Here is a 9,597-nt window from a genome sequence, read left to right as displayed (position 1 = left end):
TAAAATGTTTATCCCGGGACCTGTGGAGTCACCATGTTTTGCCATGTGTTTTTTGCCCAAAAACCTGGTTTACAGAAAGAAACAAAAACGAGGCACATTTAAGTATCACAGGGTTTCATTTATGTGTCTCATAGACTTCCTGAAGAAGCAAGACGAGAGCACAAGGAGAAAGAACTTGGATTCCAGTTCCAAGGTCCATTTCTTTCTTGAGGCCCAGCTGTATTCTTCCATTTATATCCCTTTTTGGCTTTGGTTAATTTTAATTAGTTGCTTTTACTAGTAACTGAAGTTCAAATCAATGCACTGGGAATACACTAATATATGGAATAAACAATGCCTAGAATTACTTTGTGTGTGTGTGTGTGTGTGTGTGTGTGTGTGTGTGTGTTGCTAGGGATTGAACCCAGAGCCTTGCGCATTCAAGGCAGGCACTTTACCTACTGAGGTATATTCCCAGCTCCTAGAATTACTTTTTAAAACACTCATCCTAAGTTTAGGAAAAGACAAACCACAAACCACATTTATCTAATATCTTTTCTTGAACCCATAGGGTCTTGCTGAGTGGCTAAGTGCCTCACTAATTTCTGAGGCTGGCTTTGAACTCTCGATCCTCCTGCCTCAGCCTCCCAAACCGCTGGGATTACAGGCGTGCACCACCATACGCGGCTTTTTCTCTAATATCTTAAACCTAACTTTCAGCAAGAAATTTTCAACCCTTGGGTTAGAAACTTAAGAAAACTAGCTTACATATCAATATCTCACAGGAAAATGTTGTTTTGCTTATACCTAAGATTTTTCAAAGCTTTGGGATCTCAAAAGTAGTTTTTATTCAAAAGCTTCACTTCATTACCATAATATCCATAGTCAAAAATAATGTATATAAGGATTACTATGTTTGAAATATTAATCTGTATGGATTTTATGAGATACACGAAGTTGTTTATATACTTCGTGGGAAATGAGAATTATTCAAAGGAAAAAAAATCTTACTTTCTCAATGGGAGAAGCATCAGAAATCTGCAAAGATCTTAGAAAAAGCAGCTTTGGAAGCTTCTGCCATAGCTGTCAATAAGCAGGAGACGCCAGCACACCTTCAAGGGGCGCATTCATTAAAACCAGCCTGAATCCTTAAGACACTGCAATTAATTTACTTCCATACAAATTTAAAAGAAGTTATTTGTTATATTAATGTATTTCAAACACAGCTTTTATGATCTCATGTAAATATTTTAAAAGAGCAATAATTATGTTTTTGTAGATTAATAAAAATATGCACTGAATGCCATATATTTTTTTCCCATCTTTTTATCTTTATTTTTCTATAAGCAGTGTTCTTGTGGAAACAAGTTGTCTGTCAATTCTATTAAAAAATTCCTTGGCTACTTATAATGCATCAATTAAAAGAAATATAAATAAATAATTCCTCGGGTGCTGCACATCGGTATAAATAATGTAATCGGTAAGAATTTAATTCTAAATGTAATCAGAGTGATCCTCAACACCTGTTAAAACCATCACTACACTGTTACTTTGTGTTAACATAATTATTATGATTATTTACATGTATATATTGGTCTCCTCAATTAGGGAGTAAGGAGAGTATTCATTAAAACCAGTCTGAATCCCTGAGGCTAGAGATCTTGCTTTATATATCTTTGTGTGCCCTGGACCTAGCACATTGTGATGTCCATCAATTAGTGTTGACCAAAGAATCCTAAACATAAGGATTCAACTCGCAGTTAAAAAACGGGCTTTGGAGCCAGGTACTGTGGCGCACGCCTGTAATCCCAGCAGCTCCGGAGTCTGAGGCAGGAGGATCATGAGTTCAAAGCCAGCCTCAGCAAAATCGAGGCTCTAAGCAGCTCTGTGAGACTCTGTCTCTAAATAAAACACAAAATAGGGCTGGGGATGTGGTTCAGTGGTCTAGTGTCCCCGAGTTCAATCCCTGGTACCAAAAAAAAAAAAAAAGACTTTGGAGGACATTTGTAACCCACTCTCCTAACTACCCATTCTACTTCCCCTAACTACCCATTCTACCACCGTTAGCATAAACACTTCTAGGAGAACTTCTCTCTGCTCCCAATTTTACTCACCACAGTAAAGCTAATTGTTATCTGATATACTTTTTTTTTTTTTAAAGGAGTTGAATTTTGCTCCTTTTTACTTTTTCACCTCCTGAGGACAGTTCTAACTTTAGGAATTATATATAGTCTGGAAAGGGCAAGGAACGTCAGGGAGAGAGGGACAGGAACTGAGAGGGACTTGAATCTCAGGCTCGGAGTCTGGTGGGTGTGGAGGTAGATTTTGAGTCCTGCCAGTGCCCTCGGGGCTCCTGCGCTTGTCTCCTTCTTTTAATGTGTCTGGCATATTCTGTGTATGCCTGGGAAGGATCCATGCGAAAACTGCAATGACACACATACCTAAATTAGCATCATACAACTTCCAAAAACTGAGCCTAGGCAAAAGTTATTTAAAAAAAAAAAAAAAAAAAGAAGAAGAATGGAGAAAACAGGGACTCAAGTGCTGTTTCCTGGGTTTCCCTTGGAACCTTCCCAGGCAAAGATGGGACAGAAATCTTTTTTTGTCACTTTGATTTGTGGTAGTCTGGAAACTTAATCCTTGTTAACCTGAGATCTGCAACTCTGATTACCGGATTACGACTTTCAATGGAAAGGTAAAGATGATGCAAAGGTAAAGATGATAAAAATGAAACAACATTTTAGAAACTGTTCTCTATAATTTCATATGATCCAGTATATGTTCACTTGGCAAAGGTAAACAGTACTGAATTTTAAGAAGTAGTGTCTATATCTTGTTATCTCATTGTTAGTTAAGATTGTGGAATTTAAAACTATTTTTTCACCATGATATCTGCAGAAAAATGTTTTTAAAAAAAGCTAAGGACCGGGGTGCGGTGGTGCATACCTGTAATCCCAGTGGCTTGGAGGCTGAGGCAGGAGATCTTGAGTTCAGGAGCCAGCCTCAGCAAAAGTGAGGCCCTAAGCAACTCAGTGAGACCCTGTCTCTAAATAAAATACAAAAAGGGTTGGGGATGTGGCTCAGTGGCTGAGTGCCCTTAAGTTCAATCCTAGGTACCAATAAACAAACAAACAAACAAATAAGGGATTTGGGGTGTGGTTTAGTGCTAGAGTGCTTGCCTAGCTAGTGGGTAAGACCCTGAGTTCCATTAAAAAAAAAAAAACAAAAAACAAAACCCAACCAATCAACCAAACCCTGAATTTTTTTAAATGTGAAAAGATAATTGAAATGAATACATAATTCCTGTTAAAAGATTAAAACATTATTAAGATGAAAAAATGTTGAACCTTGTTGGTTTTAGAGAAAACAGAAATGAACATGGTTGGGCTTTCAGCAGTAACACACAAGGTCTATCACCAACAGCCATGGGCTATGAAAATTTCCTTTTTTGCAAAGACATGCTGACAGATAAAAATCAAATCTTTCAAGTGCTCCATAAATACTGCAAATATTGATCCTCAAAATTATCGGAGTTGTCAGGCATGGTGGCACATACTTGAAATCCCAGGGGCTCAGGAGCCTGAGACAGGAGGATCATAGTTCAAAGCCAGCCTCAGCAACATCAAGGCACTAAAAAGAAACTCAGTGAGACCCTGTCTCTAAATAAAATGCAAAATAGGGCTGGGGATGTGGCTCAGTGGTTGAGTAGTTCAATCCCCAGTTTAAAAAAAAAAAAATTGGAGTTTTCTTTACTCTTCAAGGAATAATCGTTTTCAAGAGTGATCCTGGGCCAGCTTCAAGAGCCAGCCACCTGGGACCTTATTAGACCTGTAAATCCTTGGGCCTCACCCCAGACCTCCTAAACCAGAACCTCTGGGGGTGAGGCCCAGCAATGGGTTTTTCATGAGCCTCAAACAATTCTGATGTATGCTAAAATCTGAGGACCATCAACCCAGACTAGATTATTACCTCCTACAGGTCAAGGTCCAAAATTGTTGAAGGCTATCCCTGCCTATAGTAAATGTTTATAATGCATTGAAGGAATAGTCTACATATACATTTTCCCAGAAAAACTTTGAATCTATATTTATTCTTAAAAATAAAAGTCTTTTTTTTTTTTTTTTCTTGCAGTACTGGGGATTGAACCCAGGGCCCTGGACATTCTAGACAAGAACTCTAAGCTACATTCCCAGCCCTTTCTATTTTACTTTGAGACAGGTTCTTACTACATTTCCCTAGCTGGCCTTGGATTTGTGATTTTCCTGTCTCAGCCTCCCAAGCAGCTGGGATTACAGGAGTGCATCACCACGTCCAGCATAAAAATCACAAGGACCTTTTGAGGACTTCTCCAGAGACACACGAATCTGTTCCTTCCATCTATCTTTAGGTACAAAGTCAGTGAATTATCACATTTTCATTACCCATTAGATCAGGATTTCTCAACCTCAGCATTACTGGCATTTCAGATGGGGTGGTTCTTGGGGGCTGGGGAGGCTGTTGCAGGCATTGTGTAGCAACCCCGCTGGCCACTACCCATTAGATGCTAGTAGCACCAACCCAGTTGTGAGAACAGAAAATGTTTTAAACATTGTCACATGTACTTGGGGCTGGGGGACAGGGCAAGATCAATCCCTGTTGAGAACCCCAGCCTTAGGTCATTCCTTATCATCAAGGACTAGGCATTCGCCTCACTCCAAGGAGAGCTGCTTCCTGTGCTTCTAGAACAGCTAGGGAAGCACACCGTAGGGGAACTCCTTCCTCCCCAATCACCCATGGTCATGTACAGGACAATGGACTATTGTACCAGTTTAACTCCCAATCCAGGTCAGACTGTCCAAGTCTCAACGTCAGTTTACTAGTTTTGTTTCCTTGAGACTGGAATTTAAATAATGCATCAAAACTATGAAATCATGGAGGTGGGACTCCAGCCGTGCACTGCGTCCACACCTCTTTGACAATCTGGCATTCAGAAATGGAACGTTCACAGATGTGCTTGTAGTAGGCTGCTCTAACACATGAGATCTAAATTTAGATAGCTATGTGGGGAAATTTCAGTTTTTAAGAAAAGCGGATGGAATTCAGCTTCAAATAGATGGGCACCTGGAGTTCTGTGAGATTCTAGTCATTGCTGCCCAACTAGGGCATCAGCAAGCTAAGATTTACAAATGTGTATTAAGCCTAGATCTCTACGTAACTCCTAATAGGAGACGGAGGAGGCTGCAAATACAAGCTAAAAATATCTCCACTTAGAAACAGCAGATTGTGAAAGGGTATGTGAGTGACAATTATTAAATAATTAAGAGTATGACTAAGATGAATCTGCATTCATTCACCAAAATCTCACATTCAAAAAAAGTCAGAAAAGCGGCACAGCGTGATGGATGATGCCTTGGTGCACTTCAGATATCAGGTGTTCCTCATTATTAAACTAAATCAATCCCTAGCACCTGCTCTCACAGCACTTACCAGAATTTAAAATTATAATTGCTGGGCGTGGTGGCACATGTCTGTAATCCCAGCAGCTCTGGAGTCTGAGGCAGGAGGATTGTGAGATCAAAGCCAGCCTCAGCAACAGTGAGGCGCTAAGCAAGTTGGTGAGACCCCGTCTCTAAATAAAATACAAAAGAGGGCTGGGGATGTGGCTCAGTGGTTGAGTGCCCCTGAGTTCTAACCCCAGTAACAAATAAAAAAAATTATTTATAATTATTTGTATAGTTTTGTTGTTGTTACTGGGTAATGAACCCAGAGGCACTTTACCACTAAGTTACATCTCCAGCCTTTTAATTTTTTTTTATGTTGAGACAGGGTGTCACTAAATTGTTTAGGCCTAAGTGGCTGAGGCTGGACTGGAACTTGTGATCCTCCCAGTTTGCCCCACCCCCCGCCCTGAGTCACTGAGATTACAGGGGTGCACCACTGTGCCCTGCTTACATAACTATCTTTCTTTCCATCCGTGAACTCTATGAGGACAGGGCTTGTATCCTGTGTGCATCGCCGCAGCTCTAGGGCTAGCTCAATAGATATTTTTGGAAGAAGTAAATGAGAAAAGAGGAGCCCCAAAGAGGCTGCAAAATAAAAAGCTAGAAAGATAGAAGTACAAGAAAAAGTGAAGTCATGTGAATCAAAGGAAAAAGTGTTCCTTGGCAGGGTGGTCAGCAGGGTCTAGTACCACAAAGGCACAGAGTAAGAAAAAGATAAAACAGTACCTTCTAGTTATGGCCAATGTGAAGGATTAGCCAAACCTCTTTCTTCAGGAACAGCTGTCTGCAGTGGGTGGAGTAATCAAACAGGCAACAGAGGCCAAGCCTTTCAAAAAGCTTGCATCTGACTAGAAGGAGGCGGGTCAGGTCAAGGGCTAAAGGGGAATGTGGGGTCAAAGTGCTGTTTTCCTCCCAGGGAGTCAGGGCATAGAATTGGGTGAAAACACTTGAGATAAAAGCCCATTATCAATGAAGAAGTTACAACACAGTCCTCAGCTATGCAGGAGGCCCAAGCAGGAGGATCTGAAGTTTGAGGCCAGCCTGGGGGAATTTAGCCAGACTGCTTAAAATAAATAAATAGGTAAGTAAATAACAAGGACAGGAGATGTGGCTCAGTGGTAAAGCACCATGGGTTCAATCCCAATACTAAAAAAAAGTGGGTATGTGGGGAGGCACTGAGGGATGTAACTAAGTGGTATAGCCCTGAGTTCAACCCACAGAACCACAAACAAAACAACAAATAAAGAAACAAAGAAACCTACATTCATGAAGAGCTGGGAAAAGAGCAGATCAGATTTAAAGAGGTGGTAGTACATTTCTTCCCTTGGAGAGGAAGAATAAGGAAGAATAACCAGAGGCACCTATGGAGGTAAGTTTCTAACTGTTGAGGAGGAGGCTCAGGAAATGTGAGAATAATGGCCATTTATATATAAATATGCTACCTATATGTATTGTGTGTGTGTATGTGTGATTTTTCTCCTGTGAAGGAGGTGGCAGTCAATTGGCAGGGGGTAGTGGTGTCAATACTGAAGTCTGAAAAGCAATGGACATTTGGAACAAGTACATGGACCAGCAGAGGTTGGAGTTCATAAGCTGGAATTGACTTCAGGTTATATTTTTTCTCCAGGAGCAAGAGATCAGAGAACAGGGTATTCAAAGAAATGAAAGTTCTGTTAAGAAGGCGCAGAGCTGTAGAAGGTAGGAAGCATTCAGGGGCTCAGGGAGGGGCCAGGTAATAGCTGGGTTTATAATTCACACTGAATTCAAGTAACTGAACTGCTCAAGCAGGAGAGTGGCAGATTTCAGAAGACAAAGAAGTATTTGTCAAAGACTATAGGAGAAAAATCAAGATGGTCTGGGATCAGGGAAGCCAGTAGATGAAAGTATCTCACAAAGGAGGGAAAGGTGGATAGTGACTTCCTGGTCTAGAGCTCAGAAGCAGCAGTTCTAACCAGTGTATTAAAATCAAGGAAGAAAGCTGGGTGCGGTGGTGCACATGTGTAATCCCAGCAACGCGGGGATTGCAAGATGAAGGCCAGTCTCAGGAACCTCACTAGGCCCTGTCTCAAAATTTAAAAATAAATAAATAAAATAAAAAGGACTAGGGATGTAGTTCAGTGGTACAGTGCCCTTGGGTTCCTTCCCAAGCACCAAGAAATGAACAGATGAATAAACAAAATACAATAAAAGCATGCAAGTAGGCTGAGATCGCCTGGCTTGTGCATGTCAAGTGAGAAGAGGAAAGGACAGATGTTCCTGGGGAACACAAATATCTACTGGGGTCGTGGTGGGAACCCAAGATGAACAAAAAGGCTCAATAGTTGTCACCAGAGACGTAGGACGGTGGACACAGTGAAGGTGAGAGTAGGTCATGTTCCCAAAGGGAAGGATGAATGAATCCCACACTGACACGCAGTCAACCCAGCCGTGAGAGAGAAGGAAAGACCCCGGTCAGTGAAGTGGTGGGAAAAGAGACAGGCGACACTGGGTTGAGGAGTGGCAACCGCACAGGTTACTCCTTGACATTTAAGAAGGGTAGTTTATGAAAGAAAGGTAGCTAGAATGGAATGTGTGGCTGAGGAAGAATTATTTGGTAGATACTGTGGTGGGATGCTGTTCACAGACCCTGAAGATGGAAGAGAAAGGGGGTCATCAAGAGAGTGAAAGTCACTGAATGCCCAGGAGGAAAATCCCATTCATAAGGAAACGGCAATAACAGAAATGAGAGAAGGAAACACCAGCAGCAGGTGCAGTGGCCGTGCCTGCAATTCCGGAGGCGACTCAGGAGGCTGAGACAGGAGGATCACAAGTTCAAGGACAGCTTTAGCAACTTAGTGAAGGCCTGTATCAAAGAAAAAGAAAAATAAAAAGGGCTGGGGATGTAGCTCAGTGATTAAGTGCCCCTGGGGTCAATCCCCAGTATAAAAAAAAAAAAAAAGAAAAAAGAAAACACCAGCAACTGGTCCCCCAACTTCTCAGTGAATGTGGGGGTGTGGTTAGAAGGTGAATGAATGACTGTATAATCCTCCTGCTTAATAAAAGAAAATGCTGTCTTATATAGAAATTCGTATATATATTGTCACTACAGAAAACAGTGTAAGAAAATACTCATATAGGTCAATTTGTATATAGTCACACATAACCTCTATGAAATACTCTCTCATATAGATGTATATATATTGAATTATACATAACTGCTATGAAATACTCTTATACATAAGGATATAGTAAATCATACAAACTTCTACATCAGAAAGTATTTTCTCATACAAAAATTTGTATAATGAGAATAATATTTTCAAGAACAATTTCACATAACAGAAGTATAAACTGTCCATTTCTGATAGTGAAAAAGAAAAATAACCCAAGCCAGTGAGAGGGCTGTGAATTTGGGAGACACTGAGGTCACGATATGGCTAACACTTTGTTTGTTTGTTTTGACTGTCTCACCAAGTTGCTGAGGCTGGCCTTGAACTTGTGATCCTCCTGTCTCAGCCTCCCAAGGTGCTAGGATTACAGGCCTGTACCACAGCACCCAGCCTCATCAACACATTTAAAGAAAAGAGGCCAGAGGTTCAGTGGAGGGTTCTTGCCTAGCATGCCCAGGGCCCTGGATTCCCAGGTTACCCTCCTCCCACCCCAGACACAGATAGAAAGGCCCGGATTGGCTTTTCATTGCACAGGTACCACTGTGCAATGGCAGAGTCTTATAACCGGAGAATCAGGGAGTTTCTGTTTTTCTGTACCTAAACTGGTGTATTCCCAAACAACTGTAGGGGTTTAGAAGGTACAAGATTAGTAAACCACAAGGGATTAGCTTCAAGAGGAGAAAGGGTGTAGGTGACACATTAATGTTAATGCCATTTGGGGTCAGACCTGGATGTCTGTTCTACAGTCTGGGGGGCAGAGGGGTCGGCCTCCAGGGAATAGTATTTAGGGTTCCCTGTACCCATAAGAACAGGGAGTCTACTACCCAGTCTTCTAAGGACAATAGAAACATTACTGCAACAAGAAAGATCTGCTCTAAGCTCAAAGTCAATTTTTGCATTTATAGAGGCAGCTACAAGTTCTGTTTGGAGAAAAGCCCCACAAATTCAAATTCAATTTTTGATAGAGTATCCTCCTAATTTCCTGGCCA

The sequence above is a fragment of the Marmota flaviventris genome, chromosome 4, assembly GCF_047511675.1.
Source record: "Marmota flaviventris isolate mMarFla1 chromosome 4, mMarFla1.hap1, whole genome shotgun sequence".
NCBI classification, from domain to species: domain Eukaryota; kingdom Metazoa; phylum Chordata; class Mammalia; order Rodentia; family Sciuridae; genus Marmota; species Marmota flaviventris.
Note: the sequence above shows the minus strand (reverse complement) of the source record.